General features: G+C 35.3%; 1 long non-coding RNA gene across 3 annotated transcripts in view; it reads left to right on the forward strand.

Annotated features, from left to right (window-relative positions):
• Positions 1-7613: 7613 nt before the first annotated feature.
• Positions 7614-18781, forward strand: part of LOC138923729 (uncharacterized) — a 78457-nt gene continuing 67289 nt past the window's right edge. For 2 of the 3 annotated variants that reach the window (XR_011437789.1, XR_011437790.1), the window contains exon 1: positions 7627-7831. This is a non-coding gene — a long non-coding RNA (uncharacterized lncRNA). Of the gene's footprint in view, positions 7832-18781 lie in introns of all 3 variants that reach the window. The other variant, XR_011437791.1, reaches the window with a different exon arrangement.

The raw sequence follows: 18781 nt of genomic DNA on the forward strand, positions 1-18781 counted from the left end.
TCTAGTGTGCTATATCATCTGTTTTTACTTTTTATTATGTTTTACCATTCTAGAATATAAGCTCTGCGAGGGTAGGAAGTTTTTATTATTTCAAACTCTACTATAACACACTACCTAGCATAGGACCTGGTAATGAATGGGACTCAAAACTCTTGTATTAATTGGACGAACTGAATAAACATCCATGAGTGTCTATTGTATATGAGGCACTGTGCCAGACTCTGGAGACCAAATGAGGAACAAGACACGGGATCTAACTAAAGAGCTCAAGTAGAATCAGGAAAGAATTAGAAGATATAGGATGTGAAGTAGGGAGATAATTAGATAAAATTGGTATACTTTATGTAACTTTACTTTTTAGTCAATGTTTCCCATTAACACTTGAAATGTATAGTGCTTCCCTAAATGACATCCAGTTTGACATAATGCTTTTGTGGTAAACAACTGCATAACCATACTTGCAAGAACATCTATAATCATGTGTAATCATGTCCGCTATATATAATCATGTTGATAAACAGAATACATGAATTATTTTCAATAGGGTTACTTATAGAAGAGTGAACTACTATTAGCATTGTTTCAATTAGAACTATAATGATAATGCAGCTATTTGAGGCAGAAAGTTAAGAACTAAAGCTTCAGCATGTGCCAGCCTAGCCCAAAGCAATGAAGTGTTCTTATTGGGAAACATAACTCGGTTGACACGTTTAATCCTTCTTCTAACACATTACTCAAAATTATGTGTGAATTATATGTGCAAAGCATAAATAACTTGGCTTAAGAATTTAAAATGCCATTTTCATTTTTGTAGTGCAATATGCTAACTGTGGGAACTATACTAGCTTTAATGCCATGGGACGCACTTAAGTGAGGCTGCCTTATAAAACGGGTTTTTGGAAATTACATCTGGACATGATACAGAAAACAATCATGTCTTTTACTAAGTCTTTCTATATGATAACAGGTAAAGATTGCTGAATACTGAAATGCATACAGATCAATCCAGGCAAAGAAATGTTACAGAAAGTGTCAGACGAACAAAATAAACTGGCAGATTTTCATTCTTGGCCCAAAGTCTACAGAGAACCATAAACAAATGTAGAAAAGTTATTAGTGACTTTCTACTTCTTTCATTCATACTACTTAATTCAGGATCTGAAAATCTTAAACTTTCTAAGTTTTTTGTATTTCCATGTAAAAAATATTTTAATTTAGTATATTAATTAAACTATTACTTGATCAATTCTCAGTTCTGAATCCCTTTATTTTTTTTTATTTTTTTGCCTTTCACATTTTTTTTTATTGCAGCAACATTGGATTATAACATTATATACCTTTCAGATGTACATCATAATATGTTTCAAATTATGTGTACATTACATCATGTTCACCACTCAAAAATTAATTGTAGTCCATCACCACACATGTGAGCCTAATACCCCCTTTGCCCTACTCCCTCCCCCCCTCCCCTGTGGTAACCACTAGTCCAATCTCCAATGCTGTGTGTTTGTTTGTCGTTGTTTTTATCTTCTACTTATGAGTGAGATCATATGGTATTTGACTTTCTCCCCCTGACTTATTTCACTCAGCATAATACCTTTAAGGACTGTCCATGTTGTCAAAAATGGCCATATTGCATCATTTCTTATGGCTGAGTAGTATTCCATTTTGTATATATACCACATCTTCTTTATCCATTCATCCCTTGGTGGGCATCTAGGTTGCTTCCAAGTCTTGGCTATTGTAAGTAATGCTGCAATGAACATAGGGGTGCATGTATCTTTACACATTTGTGTTTTCAAGTTCATTGGATAAATCCCCAGCAGTGGATTTATGGATCATATGGTAGATCTTTTCTTAATTTTCTTAAGATACTCACTACTGCTTTCCATAGTGGCTACACCAGTTTGCACTCCCGCCAGCAGTGTACAAGGGTTCCCGTCTCTCCAAATCTTCTCCAACACTTGTTGTTTCCTGTCTTGTTAATTATAGCCAGCCATTCTGACCAGGGTGAGGTGATACTTCATTGTAGTTTTGATTTGCATTTCCCTGATAGCTAATGATGTTGAGCATCTTTTCATATGCCTGTTGGCCATCTCTATATCTTCTTTGGAGAAATCTCTGTTCAGATCTTTTGCCCATTTTTTAATTGGGTTATTGGTTTTTATGTTGTTGAGATCTAATGAGTTCTTTGGGTATAAACCCATTACTGACATATGGTTTGCAAATATCTTCTCCCAATTGTTAGGTTGTCTTTTTATTTTGTTGATGGTTACCTTTGCTGTGCAGAAGCTTTTTAGTTTGTTGAAGTCTCATTTGCTTAATTTTCTTTTGTTTCCCTTGCCTGGTCAGACAGGGTACTTGAAAATATGCTGCTAAGACTGATGTCAAGGAGCGTACTGCCTATGTTTTCTTCTAGAAGTCTCATGGTTTTGAGTCTTACATTCAAGTCTTTAATCCATTTTGAGTTGATTTCTGTGCATGGCATAAGGAAATAGTCTACTTTCATTCTTTTGCATGTGGCTGTCCAGTTTTCCCAACACCACTTATTGAAGAGACTCTCCGTTCTCCATTGTATGCTCTTGGCTCCCTTGTCAAATATTAGCTGCTTCATAAATGTGTGGGTTTATTTCTGGGCTCTCAATTCTGTTCCATTGATCTGTGTGTCTGTTTTTGTGCCAGTACCATGCTGTTTTGGCTACCATGGCTTTGTAGTATGTTTTGAAATCAGGAAGTGTGATACCTCCAGCTTTGTTCTTTTTTCTCAGGAGTGCTTTGGCTATTTGGGGTCTTTTGTTGTTCCATATAAATTTTAGGATTCTTTGTTCTATTTCTGTTGAAAAATTTTGTTGGAACTTTGATAGGGATAGCATTGAATCTGTAGATTGTTTTAGGAAGTATGGACATTTTAACTATGTTAATTCCTCCAATCCAAAAGCACAGAATATCTGTCCATTTCTTTGTGTCTTTCTCGATCTCTTTCAATAATGTTTTATAGTTTTCAGTGCACAGATCTTTCACCTCTTTGGTTAAGTTTATTCCTAGATATTTTATTCTTTTTGTTGCAATTGTAAATGGGATTGTTTTCTTAATTTCTCTTTCTGCTACTTCGTTGTTAGTGTATAGAAATGCAACCGATTTTTGCATGTTGATTTTTGGATCTGGCAACTTGGCTATATTCATTTATTATTTCTAAAAGTTTTTTGGTGGATTCTTTAGGGTTTTCTACATGTAAAATCATGTCATCTGCAAAGAGTGACAGTTTCACTTCTTCTTTTCCAATATGGATCCCTTTTATTTCTTTTCTTTGCCTGATTGCTCTGGCTAGGACTTCCAATATTATGTTAAATAAGAGTAGTGACAGTGGGCATCCTTGTCTGGTTCCTGTTCTTAGAGGGATAGCTTTCATTTTTTCTCCATTGAGAATGATATTTGCTGTGAGTTTTTCATATATGGCCTTTATTATGTTGAGGTATTTTCCTTCTATACCCATTTTTATTGAGTTTTTATCATAAATGGATGCTGTATCTCCTCAAATGTATCTCTTCATCTATTGAGATAATCATGTGATTTTTATTCTTCATTTTGTTAATGTGGTGTATCACGTTGATAGATTTGCAGATGTTGAACCATCCCTGCATCCCGGCAATGAAACCCACTTTATCATGATGTATGTTCTTTTTAATGTATTGTTGTATTCGATTTGCTAGTATTTTGTTGAGGATTTTTGCATCAATGTTCATCAGTGATACTGGCCTGTAGTTTTCTTTTTTTGTGTTGTCCTTGTCTGGTTTTGGTATCAGGATAATGTTGCCTTCATAGAGTGAGTTAGGAAGCCTCCCCTCCTCTTCCATTTTTGGCAAGAGTTTGAGAAGGATAGGTGTTAAGTCTTCTTTGAATGTTTGGTAGAATTCACCAGGGAAGCCATCTGGTCCTGGACTTTTATTTTTTGGGAGGTTTTTGATTGCTGTTTGGATCTCCTTACTGGTGATTGGTCTATTCAAATTCTTTACTTCTTCTTGGTCCAGTTTTGGAAGGTTGTATGTTTCTAAGAATTTATCCATTTCTTCTAGATTATCCAATTTGTTGGTGTATAGCTTTTCATGGTATTCTCTTATTATCTTTTGTATATCTGAGGTGTTTGTTGTAATTTCTCCTCTTTCAATTCTGATTTTATTTATTTGATCCTTCTCTCTTTTTTTCTTGGTGAGTCTAGTTAAGGGTTTATCAATTTTGTTTATCTTTTCAAAAAACCAGCTCTTGGTTTCATTAATTTTTTCTATTGTTTCTTAGTCTCTATTTGGTTGATTTCTGCTGTGATTTTTATTATTTCCTTCCTTCTGCTGATTTTGGGCTTTGTTTGTTCTTCTTTTTCCAGTACCTTTAGATGCACTGTTAGATTGTTCATTTTGTATTTTCCTTCTTTGTTGAGGTAGGCCTGAATTGTTATAAACTTCTGTCTTAGAACTGCTTTTGCTGGATCCCATAGATTTTGGCATGTTGTATTTTCATTTTCATTTTTCTCCAAGAATTTTTTGATTTCTCCTTTGATTTCTTTATTGACCCAATTGTTGTTCAGTAGCATTTTGTTTAATCTCCACATTTTTGTGGCTTTTCTGGTTTTCTTCGTGGGGTTGACTTCTAGTTTCATACCTTTGAGGTCAGAAAAGATGAATAGTATTATTTCGATCTTCTTAAATTTATTGAGACTTGTTTTGTGCCCTAATATGTGATCAATCCTGGAGAATGTTCCATGTGCATTTGAAAAGAAGGTGTGTTCTGTGGTTTTTGCATGGAATGTTCTATATATATGTACTAAGTCCATCCAGTCAAATGTGTCGTTTAAGGCCAGTGTTTCCTTATTGATCTTCTGTTAGGATGATCTATCCATTGGTGTAAGCGGAGTGTTAAAGTCCCCTACTATTATTGTGTAACTGTCTATTTCTCCTTTTATGTCTGTTAATAATTGCTTTATATATTTAGGTGCGCCTATGTTGGGTGCATAGATATTTACAGGTGTTATACCTTCTTGTTGGATTGTTCACTTTATCATTATGTAGTGCCCTTCTTTGTCTCTTGTTACAGTTTTTCTTTGAAAGTCTGTTTTATCTAAGTATTGCTACCTCTGCTTTCTTTTCTTTGCCATTTGCATGGAATATATTTTTCCATCCTTTCACTTTCAGTTTGTCAGTGTCTTTAGGTCTGAAGTGCATCTCTTGTATGCAGCATTTATATGGGTCTCATCTTTTTTCCAGTTGGCCACCCTATGCCTTTTGATTGGAGCATTTAACCCATTGACATTTAAAGTAGCTATTGATAAATATGTATTTATTGCCATTTTGTTACTTTTTCTGGGTGTTTTAGTAGTTCTTCTCTGTTCCTTTCTTTTTCTCTTGCTCTCTTCCCTTGTGATTTGATGGCTTTCTTTAGTAATATATTTGATTTTTTTCTTGTACTTGTTTGCTTACTTATTATAGGTTTCTGATTTGTGATTGACATGGGGATCCTATATAATATTGTATGTATATACTCAGTGTATATTGAGTTGACTGACTCTTTAGCTTGACCTCTTTCTAAAAGCTCTACTTTTTCACTCCCCCCTCATACATTTTATGTTTCTGAATTCATATCTAATCTCTTGTTTTGTGTGTGTCTATCCATTACCGTCTTTTCATCGAAATGGGTAATTTTAGTACTTTTGTCTTTTAACCTTCATTGTATCTTCACAGGTGGTTGATCTGCTAACTTTACTGTATTTTTACCTTTACCAGGGATTTTATTGCCTGTTTTTTTTGGGGGAGGGGGGGTTTGATAAATTTTTATCTCTATTTGTGGTCATTGCTTTTCCACTTAAATAAGTCCCTTCAGCATTTCTTATAGAACTGGGTTCTTGGTGATAAACTCCTTCAATTTTTGCTGGTCTGGGAAGATCTTTATCTCTCCTTCCATTCTGAATGACAACCTTGATGGATACGGTATTCTTGTCTGTAGGTTTTTTTCTCCTTTCAGCACTTTAAATATGTCATGCTATTCTCTTCTTGCTTGTAGGATTTCAGCTGAGAAGTCCACTGACAGCCTTATGGGCTTTCCTTTGTATGTTACTTGTTACCGTTCTCTTGCTGCTTTTAGGATTCTCTCTTTATCTTTAATTTTGGACATCTTAATTATAATGTGTCTCACTCTGGTCCTCTTTGGGGTTATCTTGTTTGGAGCTCTCTGTGCTTCTTGTACTTAGATGTCTGTTTCCTTCCTAAGGTTAGGAAAATTTTCATCTATTATTTCTTCAAATAAATTTTCTGCCCCTTTGTCTCTCTCTTCTCCTTCTGGCACACCTATAATGCGAATGTTGGCATGCTTGATGTTGTTCCAGACTTCTCTTAGACTGTTCTCATTCTGTCTAATTCTTTTTTCTTTTTTCTGTTCAGCTTGGGTGATTTCCTCTAGTCTTTCATGTAGCTCACTGATCTGTTCTTCTGTATCCTCTACTCTCCTATTGAGTCCCTCTAGTGAATTTTTCATTTCCAGTATTGTAGTCTTCATTTTTGATTGGTTCTTTTTTATATTTTCCAGTTCTTTGCTGATGAGCTCACTGTGTTCATCCAGTCTTCTCCCAATATCTGTGAGCATCCTTATGAGTTTTTTTTTAACTCTTTGTTGGGTAGGTTGCTTATTTCTGTTTCCTTAGTCCTTTTTCTGGGGTTTTGTCCTGTTCCCTTGCTTGGAATATATTCCTTTGTCTCCTCATTATGCCTCTTTCTCTGCACTTATATCTATGTATTAGGTGAGTCAGCTATGTCTCCTCATCTTGGAGACCTTATGTAAGAGATGCTTTTCGAGGGCCAGCAGTGTGCTTCCCTCTTGTCACCAGTCCACATGATTCAGAAGTGACCCCTTTGTGGCCTACTTGTGTCCTGCTGTTGCAGGGTTGCTCTTAATGCAGGTACCCAGGGAGTCTAGTCTTTCCTTCCCTGGCCAGCTGTTTGTAAACCTGGTTTGGGGAGACTCAGCACCATTGCTTACAAGGTCTGACACCACACTCCTGTTGCAGTTTTCCTGTTAATTGGGTAAGTACCCAGTATAGCTGGTTGCTAGGGTCAGGGGTTCAAGGGCTCAACTGTAAGACAGTTGCTATAGGCCTCAGGCCTGCAAGGCTGTTGTCAATTCTCTTAGGAGTGCAGCTGAGTGGGGCTGGCCCTCAGCATGGGAGCACTCAATTGTTTCAGGCTTTGGAAGCTGGAGCTGATCCGTTTTATGGCTATTTGTGAAGTACAGGTCTTCTGCTGCTGCTAAGACTCACCCCATACAGGACCACATACTGTCAACACAGTCCTGGTCCATGCACACCTACCAACCCCCTGGAGCATACCCCAATGCCCCACTGGAGAGTGCCTGCCCTCCAGCAATGCCCCCCACAGTTCACTTGGTCCTCACACAGGCCCTGCCCCGCTGAGGTGGACATGCTTGCCTGCCTGTGGAGGATCAAGGCACCCAGTCAAGGCAGGCCAAGACAAGTAGTCTGAGGGCTTGCTGTTGGGTGTGCCAGGTCCCTAGTGTGGGCAGCTGCATTCCCTAGCTGAACTAGATTAACTCTGCACTCCAGTGGGTGTGGCAGACGCCTGGGCTAACAGCCCAGGGGAAGAACTTCAATGGAATCTGCCTGTCAGTGCCAGCAGGCCTGGACTAGGTGACAACAGTGGCCACGAGCAATATCTCAGTCTCCAGAGAGGTCTGTCCTCTCACCAAGATGCACCCAGAGCCTACCACATGAGTCTCTTTTCACCAAAGGACTGTCAGCTTTCTCTCTGGTGATTTTAGCTTGCTGAGATCGGTGAGTTTATGCACGGGCCCTTTAAGACCCCGGTCTTTCCAGCTTTAGTCCAATAGTTTTTCTGGGGTATTCCCCACTGCAGTTAATAGCCAGCAAAGCCAGATAGTAAGACCCTCGTCTCAGTTGTGCTGAGTCTCAAGGATGCTTATAGCAGTATTGCACCCCTGCTCAGGACCTCACCTCTTCAGGGAAGGCTGAGTAACTTAGGGTGGCTCCCACCTGGCCAACTGAGAAACTCTGCTGCTCCTAAAGGTGGCTTTTTTTCTCTCCAGAAGGAATTTCTACTTCTTCCACCTTAGTCAAGACTGTCCCTTGTGTGTAGGGGTTCTTTTTATCCAGTTTTCAGTTTTCTATACAGGGTAATTTTTCCAAAAATAGTTGTAACCTGGTTGTGTTCAAGGGAGGAGATGAATTCAGAGTCTGCCTATGCCACCATCTTGACAAGATCCCTGAATCCTTTTAAATTTGAATTTCTGCTATATGTATGTGAGTTAAATATCAAGTTTATTCTTAGCTCTGGACTTTGGAAAAAATATCCTGAATCATAAATTTAGATGGATTTTTGGCTTAGATTTCTAATCCAGAGGATTAAATTCTGCTATTGACTATCCTTTACTTCTTTCTAGTTACAAATATATCTTCTGTGACATAACTATTCAAGACAAAAAACTGGAAAGTATCACTATCCCGTGCAATAGCTTGGATTTTTAGGAAAGGGATGGGAATAAGAATTACCAGTGAAGTAGACATTGCTTCCCCTTGATTTCTCTTCATCCCCATCAATATTTGGAGGTTGCCATGTGGTAAACAATTTACTATGAATTCAATGATTTTGTCCGATTTTCTCTGAGAATATATATTTGACCATGAATAGTTATATAGTTATGTAGCAAATAAATAATGTTAAAAGCAAGAATTTATATTCAAATACATAGAATACTGTCTGAATCTCACATTTCTGTGCCCTTGCGCAAGCCCGTTCCTCTGACTGGACTACACACTTCTGGCTCCCTCACATTCTTTGTATCCCTTTTTTATATTTTTCTGCTGAAGCAGAAGGGTAATTTGATTGGAAGAATACTGGAATATTTTACAAAATGCAAGTCCATTAGGCTTGAAAGAAGGAATGAAAAAGTCATCAGTAACCCAGTAGTACTTGCTTTTCATTTCTTATAACTCCTTCTCTTGGGGTATCATTTCTTTTATCCACCTTCCCAGCTTGGCTTTCTTGGCCTCTACATATAGACAATGGGAGATGGCAGACCGATAATTCCTGAAGTTACATCCCAAGGTTCAAGTTAAACCTATCTAGACTGATTAAGTCCAAATTCATAATGCCTAGGAGAGAGCATCTGGAGCAGTTTGGGTCAGGGGTTTATTTATGGTCTGGTCAATTGCAGCCAGCAGAGAGGGTCTAATAATAACAGTATGCCTGTCAAGGGCAAATCCCTCGTCAAGGGTGTGGGGAAGGGAAGGGTGAGTTTCAGAAATATATCATAATCTTTTACTTGGCTAACTTCCTATGAAACCATCAAGGTCTACTTGGGGTCTCATCTTTTCTGGTTAAATACTTCTATTCCCACTACTATATCCACATTTGGGGATAAATTTATAGAATTCAGTGCCACTAATCTAAGACTCATCTTGTCTCTCTCACACAGTGTACAAACATTTTCTCTGTCAACTTCATATCTCTAATCCTGCTTTGTATTAATCATTCTATGGTAAGCACCTCAGAAATGTTTGTTGAATATATAAACCAAAATTTGAAGAAACAAAGATTCATACTTGGCCAGAGTTATTTGCTTGTTTTTCCAGTACTCATAGTAGTCTTTCATAATAAAAGAAACATAAATGATTTGGAAATATGTAGAGTCTAAGATTTTTAAAGAAAGTGGACTCTATTGTCTCTCTTGTTTAAAAAAAGTTCTATTGAGATACAATTCACACGTTACAATCTTCCCATTTAAAGTGTACATTTCAATAGCATTTAGTATATTCATAGAGTTGGGCAACCATCTCCATAATTTTAGAACATTTTCATCACTCCCAAAAGAAATCTTGTGCCCATTAGCAGTCACTCCCCACTTACCTCCATTCTCTCAGCCCTAGACAACCACCAATCTACTTTCAGCCTCTATGGATTTGCCTATTTTGGAACTTTCATAAAAGTGGAATCATACAATACTTAGTCTTTTGTAACTGGCTTCTTGCATGTGACATAATGTTTTTAAGGTTCATCCATGTTTGTAGTAATTCATTCCTTTTTATGGTTGCATACTTTTCTATTGTATGGATTTACCATGTTTTATTTACCCATTTGTCCATCAGTTCATGGACATTTGGGTTGTCTCTACCTTTGGCTACTATGAGTAATTCTACTATGAATATTCGTGTACAAGATTTTCATATGTTTTTATTTCTCTTGGTTACATATATACCTAGAGGTAGAATTGCTGGATCATATGATATCATTATGTTTAACTTTTTGAAGAAATACCATACTGTTTGCTGAAAAGCCACATCATTTTATGAAAGGATCTGAAAAGACATTTGTCCAAAGAAGAAATACAAAGTGATAATAAGCACATGAAAAATACTCAACATCATTACTTTTTAGAGAAATGCAAATTAAGACCACAATGAAATAGCATTTCATATTCACTAGGATGGTTATAATAAAAAAGACAGCTAACAATAAGTGTTGGAAAGGATGTGGAGAAATTGGAAGCCCCTCTTTATTTTTGTAAATACTCGCTCTAGCACTGTCCTCTACATTCTGTGGTTACCTATGATGATACCTAGGAATGGAAGCAATGGTCAGGTCTCGAGTGCTATAAGTCAGTGTACTATTTAAATATTATTGTTCCATGATTTTTAAACTTTTGACATAATTTTAAATAGAATAATACCCATTAATGGTATAGATAGATAAATGGTAGAAAAATATAAACATTATAGTATTATAATTTTAAAAATTGAAACTGTTTTTGAAGAAATAATACCTGTATGGTTAAAAAAAAAAAAAGGAATAGCATACACTCTAGAGTCCAAATAGTTCTGTTTCCATTCCTGACCACCATCCCTCAATCTCCCTCCTTAGAAAAACTCTAATTCTATTTCTTGCTTTCCAAAAACATTCCAGTCTCACAGCACACTAAGTGTATATTAATCCCTTTTAAAATTTTTACAGCAAAGGTAGCATACTATTCAGTCTATACTGCAATATGCTTTTTAATTTTTATACACACACACAAACATTTATTTTCAAATATGGAGAACACAAGATTTGCTATTCTTAGAAATTGTAAAAGTAATTGCAAAAAAGATAGCAAATTTGACTACATTAAAAATTATATATGGCAATGGAAAAGATTTAGACTTTCTAGATTCAACAAAACATTTGTGGCAAATATGTTTTGCTTTATGCTTTTAATAATTTATTGTGAAAATTATTCTCTATTATTTCTGCTTCATTCTTTTTAACAGCTGTATGATATTCTCTTTTAAGCATGTTCCATAAAGTATTATCTTATAACTCATTTAGTTGATCCAGATGGTCTACAAATATTTTTTTAAGGCTTTTATATATTCTTCTTCCATTCAGACCAAATGATATCTATTCCTTTTGTATTTTTATCTTGGATTTTTCCTTATTAAACTATTTGTACTCTGATTTTCTTCTTTTGGTTCAATGAGAATAAAATCACATATCCCTTATAATAGTAGAGGGAAGAAAAAGTTCATCTTTGGTTTCCCAAAAACATAGATTATAGGCATATGTTTCATATATGCCATATATATTTTATATTTCAACATGTATAATTTTTGAAAAAGTTCCTAAAAATAATAACTTTACATACATAGTTTGGAGACTTGGACTTTTTTCAAAGGTTAAGATATATCTACCTACATTTTGCTTCATTTTATCCTTCCATAAATTCAACACACAAGAACTACTGGTCATGTAGGAGGAGCAGAACACTATAGATATCACTCAAAGAGATTACTTAAGAGGGAGAACAGGAGAAGATGGTGGGTGGAATCCTAGGGAAAGACGATACTGAATGATTGTGTTTATGGGGAGAAATGTAAGAGATTGAAAAGCACAGGAAACCCAGAGAGGAGAGTTTCCAGTAACTCCACCCTGGCCCAACATCCAGGTCTCTGAAGATCACTGCCTTTCACCTAGAGTCCATATCATCTTGCCTCTCGCATGCTTAGTCCGTCAGCTTAATATATGTCCCCCCACATTCTTCCCAGTCCCCTAGTAATGTAAAATCAACCCATCTAAAGTTTCATTACCTCAGTGCACTGCTGAGTGACTGGATAATTAATGTTTTTGAGAAATTTGAACTACTGGGTTAACGATATGCCAGAAAATACTTTTATTGTAACAACTGCATGCTCTCAAAGGAGCGTTAATGTCAGAATTCAGGCCCCTCAGCAGGGCCCCTTGGCAGGAGGGCATATCTTGACCTCTCTCAAATTGGATCAAATAAGTAATGTTACTTTTCCATATTCTGTCCAAATTTCACATAATCTCTGGTTCTCTTCACATTGAAGATATTTCTCAATAAACCGACGTTGAATTAAGGCCTAATACTAAGATGTCACAACTTGACATTTATAGTTTGCAACCTGATTTTCACATGTTTGATATCTCAGAGCAGTGATTCATAGTTGAAAAAATCCCTTTTTGATGAGAACTCCAGCACATGAGAAAGCTATTTAATTTTAATAATTTTATGTTTATTAGAAAACATAAGTATAGTTAGGGTAGAATTATTGCATTCTTCAGATGAGGAAATGCTGCCTAGAAGTTTATGTTATTTTTTCACTAGTTAATGTGAAAGTATAATTAGATTATATCTACCTTATAGTTCATACATCGCATATTAAATGAGTGATTTTGCTTAGTATATTTTATATTTTAAAAATTAAAAGAATTACTCATCATTAGAAGAATACTATTAAGTACAATTCTATGCAATGACCAGGAAATTCTTCAGTCTTCTCTTAATCTGATTATCTTTCCACAGTCCCTAAAATTACTTGCAGGTTCTGGTAAATTTTGTCATTTCATATAGATTTCCCTTTTAAAAGATTTCTTCTTTAAAATTATATTTATATTATATAAAATTGCCTTAATCCCAAATAAGCAGCATAAAAATAGACTTTGAATCTCGTAGAATGTATTCATTTAACAGACAATGGTAATGCATTCTCATGAATTAACGCAAATATTTTCTCTCTTTCGAGCTACTTCCCAAGCTGCTATTCTAGTCTGTCTACAAATAAGGTTATTTTGTGAGGTTTTTTTTTTAAATTTTTTTAAATTTTTTATTTTATATTATTTTATTTTTTGAGGAAGATTAGCCCTGAGCTAACTGCTGCCAATCCTCCTTTTTTTTTGCTGAGGAAGACTGGCCCTGAGCCAGCATCCGTGCCCATCTTCCTCTACTTTATATGTGGGACACCTACCACAGCATGGCTTGCCAAGCAGCGCCATGTCTGCACCTGGGATCGGAATTGGCGAACCCCAGGCGGCCGAAGCGGAATGCGTGCATTTAACCAACCGCTGCGCCACCTGGCCTGCCCCTTGAGGTTTTGTTTTGACAGTTACTTAAAGAAGAGTGAATTTATATTAGCATTATTTCAGTTAGAACTATAATCATACAAAGCAGCTATTTGAGGCAGAAAGTTAAGAACTAACCCTTCAGCATCTGCCAGCCTAGCCCAAAGCCATGAAGTGTTCCTATTTGGAACTGTAGCTTGGCTGACACATGTAATCCTTCATACACGCACATTTAGAGTTCGCCTTCATCAACTGTGGTATCCATGCACTGTGACCAAGGGACCGATGTTTGTGTTTGCACTTACCACTGCACTGCCAGCCTCCTATTGCTTTGGATACAGTTGCCCATGTGCCACCTCCGTGCTATGGCTTCAGACTGGGTGCTAATGAGGAGGCTGAGCTCACCCACCACAGGCTGGGGCAATATGCTGGACTGTGTGCTCTGATAAGGCTGTGCCGTGAGACCCATCTGTCAAAGCCACACTGCAGTCTTCATCTCAGTCACAAGGCTACAACTCTCCCTGCCTCTGTGTTAAGCTTCCAGATATTGCACACTGATTTTTGTTTGAAAATAATTCTTAAACCTTTTATTTATAGCTCCTCTGCCCTTAAAATGCATCTGCAAATCTATGAGAGCCTTGGACTAGGATACAAACTATTGTGAATATTAACGTGGTATATTCAGAATTTCCATTGCTTCCTAGGATATTATTACCCATCTATGAAGGCTCCTTCACCAAGAGGATTTCTGTGTCTGGTAGAGGTTAAATTCACTGAGCTAACTTGCATAGTTAAGCTCAAGCTGTGTCCCAGCTGATAGGAAATGGTAGCTAAGTTTCCTTATAAGAAGCTGTTGCTTATAAAATACCCAAGCTCCACAGGAGGGTTTGTGGCTCTGAACAGACACATACTTATTAACTTGGAGTAACTTCGGGATTTATTACCATCATGACTGCCTAATATTTTGCAAAAGTTAGATCCCGATTAAGTTGTTCTAAATTATATGTGTATTTTAATAGATGTTTTCACTGATGTCATAAATTTTAATATGATTTTGCTTTATTTCTAAGGGAGGAAAATAGTTAATTTCCTACTGGAATGAGTTTTTAAATTGGTTATTACTGATTGCTAAATGAAATACTAAGCTTTTTCTGAATATTTTATAATTTACAAATTTTGATATGAGAGTAGGAAATGGGTCATTTAAGAAACAATTAATGTACAGATTAGATTACAGAGCATATTGAGGTAATAGAAGTCTTTACCTTTTCATATCAGGATTTTAAGAATTCTAGTTTTCAGCCTTTTGGTTTACGACGTCACAGAAACTTTCAATGAAGTTAGATCCTTGTAATTCTACACGGGGTGCACTTTTTCACTGCATGATAAATATAAAACTGTTCCTGTACCCTGGGTCCTTTTGTAGTTCAGTGAGATGAATAATTGTCCAAACAAAAACTTTTAACTTCCTAAAGTATTGAACTGTTTAGATTATTTTTCATATGAGTAATAAAACCAAACATGCAACTAAGCCAGTGAAACCACATGAACAGTTAACAAATAATTTTCCTTTATGCTAACACAGAGCTAAGCATTTGTTACCATTAAAAGACTATTTGTTGAACAGCCAATAAAGCTCAAAGAACTTGGTTTTTACAGCCCAACACTTTCTGTATGGAGAAAGGTGTTTACTGCGAACTGCCTTCTTTTTTGCCAATTAGCACCTGCCAATGATTCAGAGTTAGAAGTCCCCTCCAAGCGGAGTGTTGGCAAGAATTTCTTTCTTGCTGATAAAATAGAAAAGGTTATATAAATTTTGTATTGTGTTTTTCTTGAAAATGACCTGATGTGGCATTTTAAGTAAAAACACTTAACATGGAATACATATTGGTTAAAAAGAAATTAATTTCTCTGTTTTTTTCATTTTTTTTTTAAATACTGATTAACTAAAATGTTATAGACATTTTAGGAACACGAGATTTTTACATAAAAATTTTTATCAATGCATTGATTTTCTATATTGCTATCAGTAAAAATGTTATAGCAGTGTGTTAAAGTACCTAATTGTCATATCAAACAATTAGTATTCCAAGGGACTGTTTGCAATGCAGATTTTTTTATCTGAGTCTTTTAAAAATTTTACTGTTGGTCTATAAAAATTTATTCAACTTTTCTTTCATTTGGGTTGAGACTTTTTGGGGGCGCTTGAGTTCTTCACCATGGTCATAATATAGTAGGCAACATGTGTAATTCTATAGTTATAGAATAGCAATGTTATGCAATAGTAAATCATAAATCATAATCATGTAAGAGTATAGTTTTAGTGTATAGAACCATGTTTTGTACAATATTTTGGATTATGGAATAGCAAAATCTCTTAATACTGAGTTATTATATAGCTGGGTTTCACTGTTTTACAGCCACTTTGCTGTGAGTTTCAGTTTCCTTTTCTTGTTTAAGAGGTGGCTGGATTTCAATTGGAAAAGAGTGGCATTTCGGTGATTTTTTAAGAGATATATAAATTGACCTGATGGAATCAACAAATTTTGCAAATATCTGAAATTGTAGTGTTCACAAAAATAATCCATAACCAATCTATAAATGAAAATTTGGGTGACTTTTTCTGAGGTGAAATCTGAGGATTATAACCCAGGAGAGTCTTTCCACAAAGGAACAGAGCACTCCAAAGAAGTGGGGGTATACAGGGTGGTTATATACCCTCAAAGAGGATGTTTCACATATGATTGAAATGTTCCTTTTACGATAGTCACGAGGCTGCTCTGTCAGCACAGCGATTGATGGAAACAGCAGATAGGCCTGCCGTCTCGGTGAAGGTGAACACAGCAGGGTGGCAGGTCTGTTGCCTCGAGCTGGGTGGTCACAGATGAGCATTGCAATTAGTTCCCAGCCTAAGGAAAGATGTTTAATCTTTAACCAGATGCCAATGTTTGGAGGGGGAGCTGCACCTTTATCTTAAGGCCATTTGTTCTTGCCATAGTAAATGTTTTAAAGCAGATTTACAATGCGTGCTCAATAGCCACAGTCAGGCTCTTTTGGAAAAAACAAAGTCAGGTGGAATTAGGTTTATACCAAATGGCTTCCTCATATACTCCAATATATCCTATTGCTTGCCATTTTTATTGGTCAGTAGTAATCTAAAGTACTGATTTTTTTAAAAACTAAATTTAAAATTAAATGCATTTTCTTTCAAAAGAATGTCTTAAATTTGCCAATTATGTCAGTATGTTTCAATGAAACATATTATCATGACCATAAGAACTTTTTAACAGCATATCAAATAGCCTCATAGTCCATACTATAAATTAAATGTCACATTATAAAGAAAAATAAGAATTTTTATTCAACTGTTATCTTATTAACAGATTATTAGCCCATTTATTTTGTTTTATAGCTTCACTAATTTTTTTTCTCTGACTTGAAATTTTAGGTATATGTTATTGCTCATCTAACAATTCTGCCAAACTTTGGGAGGTGATATAGAGAAATTATCAGTATAATCATAGAGTGTTTCTCATGAGAGACACAAAAGTAAGTTGGCAGGGCTATGAATATAATTTTGATTGCTATAATTTTTTTCTCCAGATTTTCATTGCAACAAGAGCTAGGTTTTCACAGATAATTGATCTGGCATATTTAGTGGTGAACTTGGGATGAGGAGTATGTTGAACGTGGAGTCATGCTAGTGCGGAATGTGTAAGTTTCTATCCAGGTAACTTGAAGCCTATTCATACATTCAGTATTTGGCTTCTGTCTTTTTGGTACTATATGTAGTAACTTTGTATTTCCATTTTTAAAGTTATCAAATGAAAATTGATATTTTCTGTTCTTAACTCCCTAATATATGAGTGAATTAATTTGTTCAACAAATATTTATTATGTATCATTCACCATGCTAAGTATTAAGAATATAAAAATAAACCGCAAACTCTACTGTCAAATGCTCTTATACACTTAGGAAGGAAAATAGATATTAAACACATAATTACAAAAAGTCTATATGGGCATTAATAATAAAGACATGTACAAAGTGGGCTACCTAAGTGGGAGACAATAAACAAAGATATAACTATGAGCAATGGCAAGGGGGCTAAAACGCTTTGGGAGAATACATCAGATGTGAGAAACAAATGCTTAAAACTTTATTGAGGTATAATTCACATACCCGATAATTCACCCATTTAAATTGTAAAATTGAATGGTTTTTAGTATATATAGAGTTGTACAACCATCACTTCCATCTAATTTTAGAACATTGAAAGAAGTATTTATTCAAAGACATTACAACATATATTATAAATATTTGGAATTTAAATAATTTGCAATTTAGAAGAAATATTTGAATCACAGTTTGTGCTAACTGCCTAAAAGCTCTGTTATGAATTACTTGGCTTATTTCAAAAGCAATTATAAGTGACACATAACTTGAAATTTGCTTTCTTTTGGATTAATGCTGGCTAGATAGATTGACTTAAAAGAAACAGTTTTCCAACTTTAGTAACATTCAATGTCACATCTGATAAAAAGGGAATAAAGTGAGGTAATAATAAATAAAATATAGTAAATTTCTTACAGTCCTACACTTTGTGTGTTTGTTTTTAGAAGAGAGATGAATTATTTATTAAAGGATATGCAAAGTTATACCAAGTTCACTTCAGAACTAAGAGCATGACTTACTTATTGATCAGTTGTTTATTGAGTAATTAAAATATTTTATCACAGTATATTCAAAATTCAAAGTGTTTTCTTTTCTAGGTTATTCTGGCTTAATTTAGATGTTTCTGTGTTTGTTAAATAAGTGTAACCTTGAATTTTCTGTCTGAAATGCAATTTTCATACACGCACATATATATGGACACACCATATTCAATTAACTTATTTTGGTTCACCAGTACCCACTTGGTCTGAAGTAAAAAGTAAGTGGTATAAGCCCACTATAGATATATTTTACTTCTATAGTCCAATACGAATTTGGAAAATTATACCTAGTTTACATCAAACTCAACACATTGACATAAATCTTACCCTCTCCCTTTTGTTTTTGAGAAGTGGAGTGTAGGATACAAGTTTGGAGGAAGACAGAAACTGATTTGTGCTTTAGTTAAAATAAGTGCACTGCTATAATTAAAAAATAATGTGAATTTGAAAATAAATTTTTGAAATTGGAATTGTCTTTTAATGTATTATTTATTATAATGTATCACACATCATTCAAAATACGTTTTGTTGAATGAGATAATTCAGATATAGCTATATCATTTCCAAAGATGTCAAGTGACTCATCTAATTATTTGTACAACTTCTACTACTGGACTGCTAGAACGGTTTTATCAGGTTTTGTTGTCTAGCATCTG

The sequence above is a fragment of the Equus caballus genome, chromosome 4, assembly GCF_041296265.1.
Source record: "Equus caballus isolate H_3958 breed thoroughbred chromosome 4, TB-T2T, whole genome shotgun sequence".
Classification (NCBI taxonomy): Eukaryota; Metazoa; Chordata; class Mammalia; order Perissodactyla; family Equidae; genus Equus; species Equus caballus.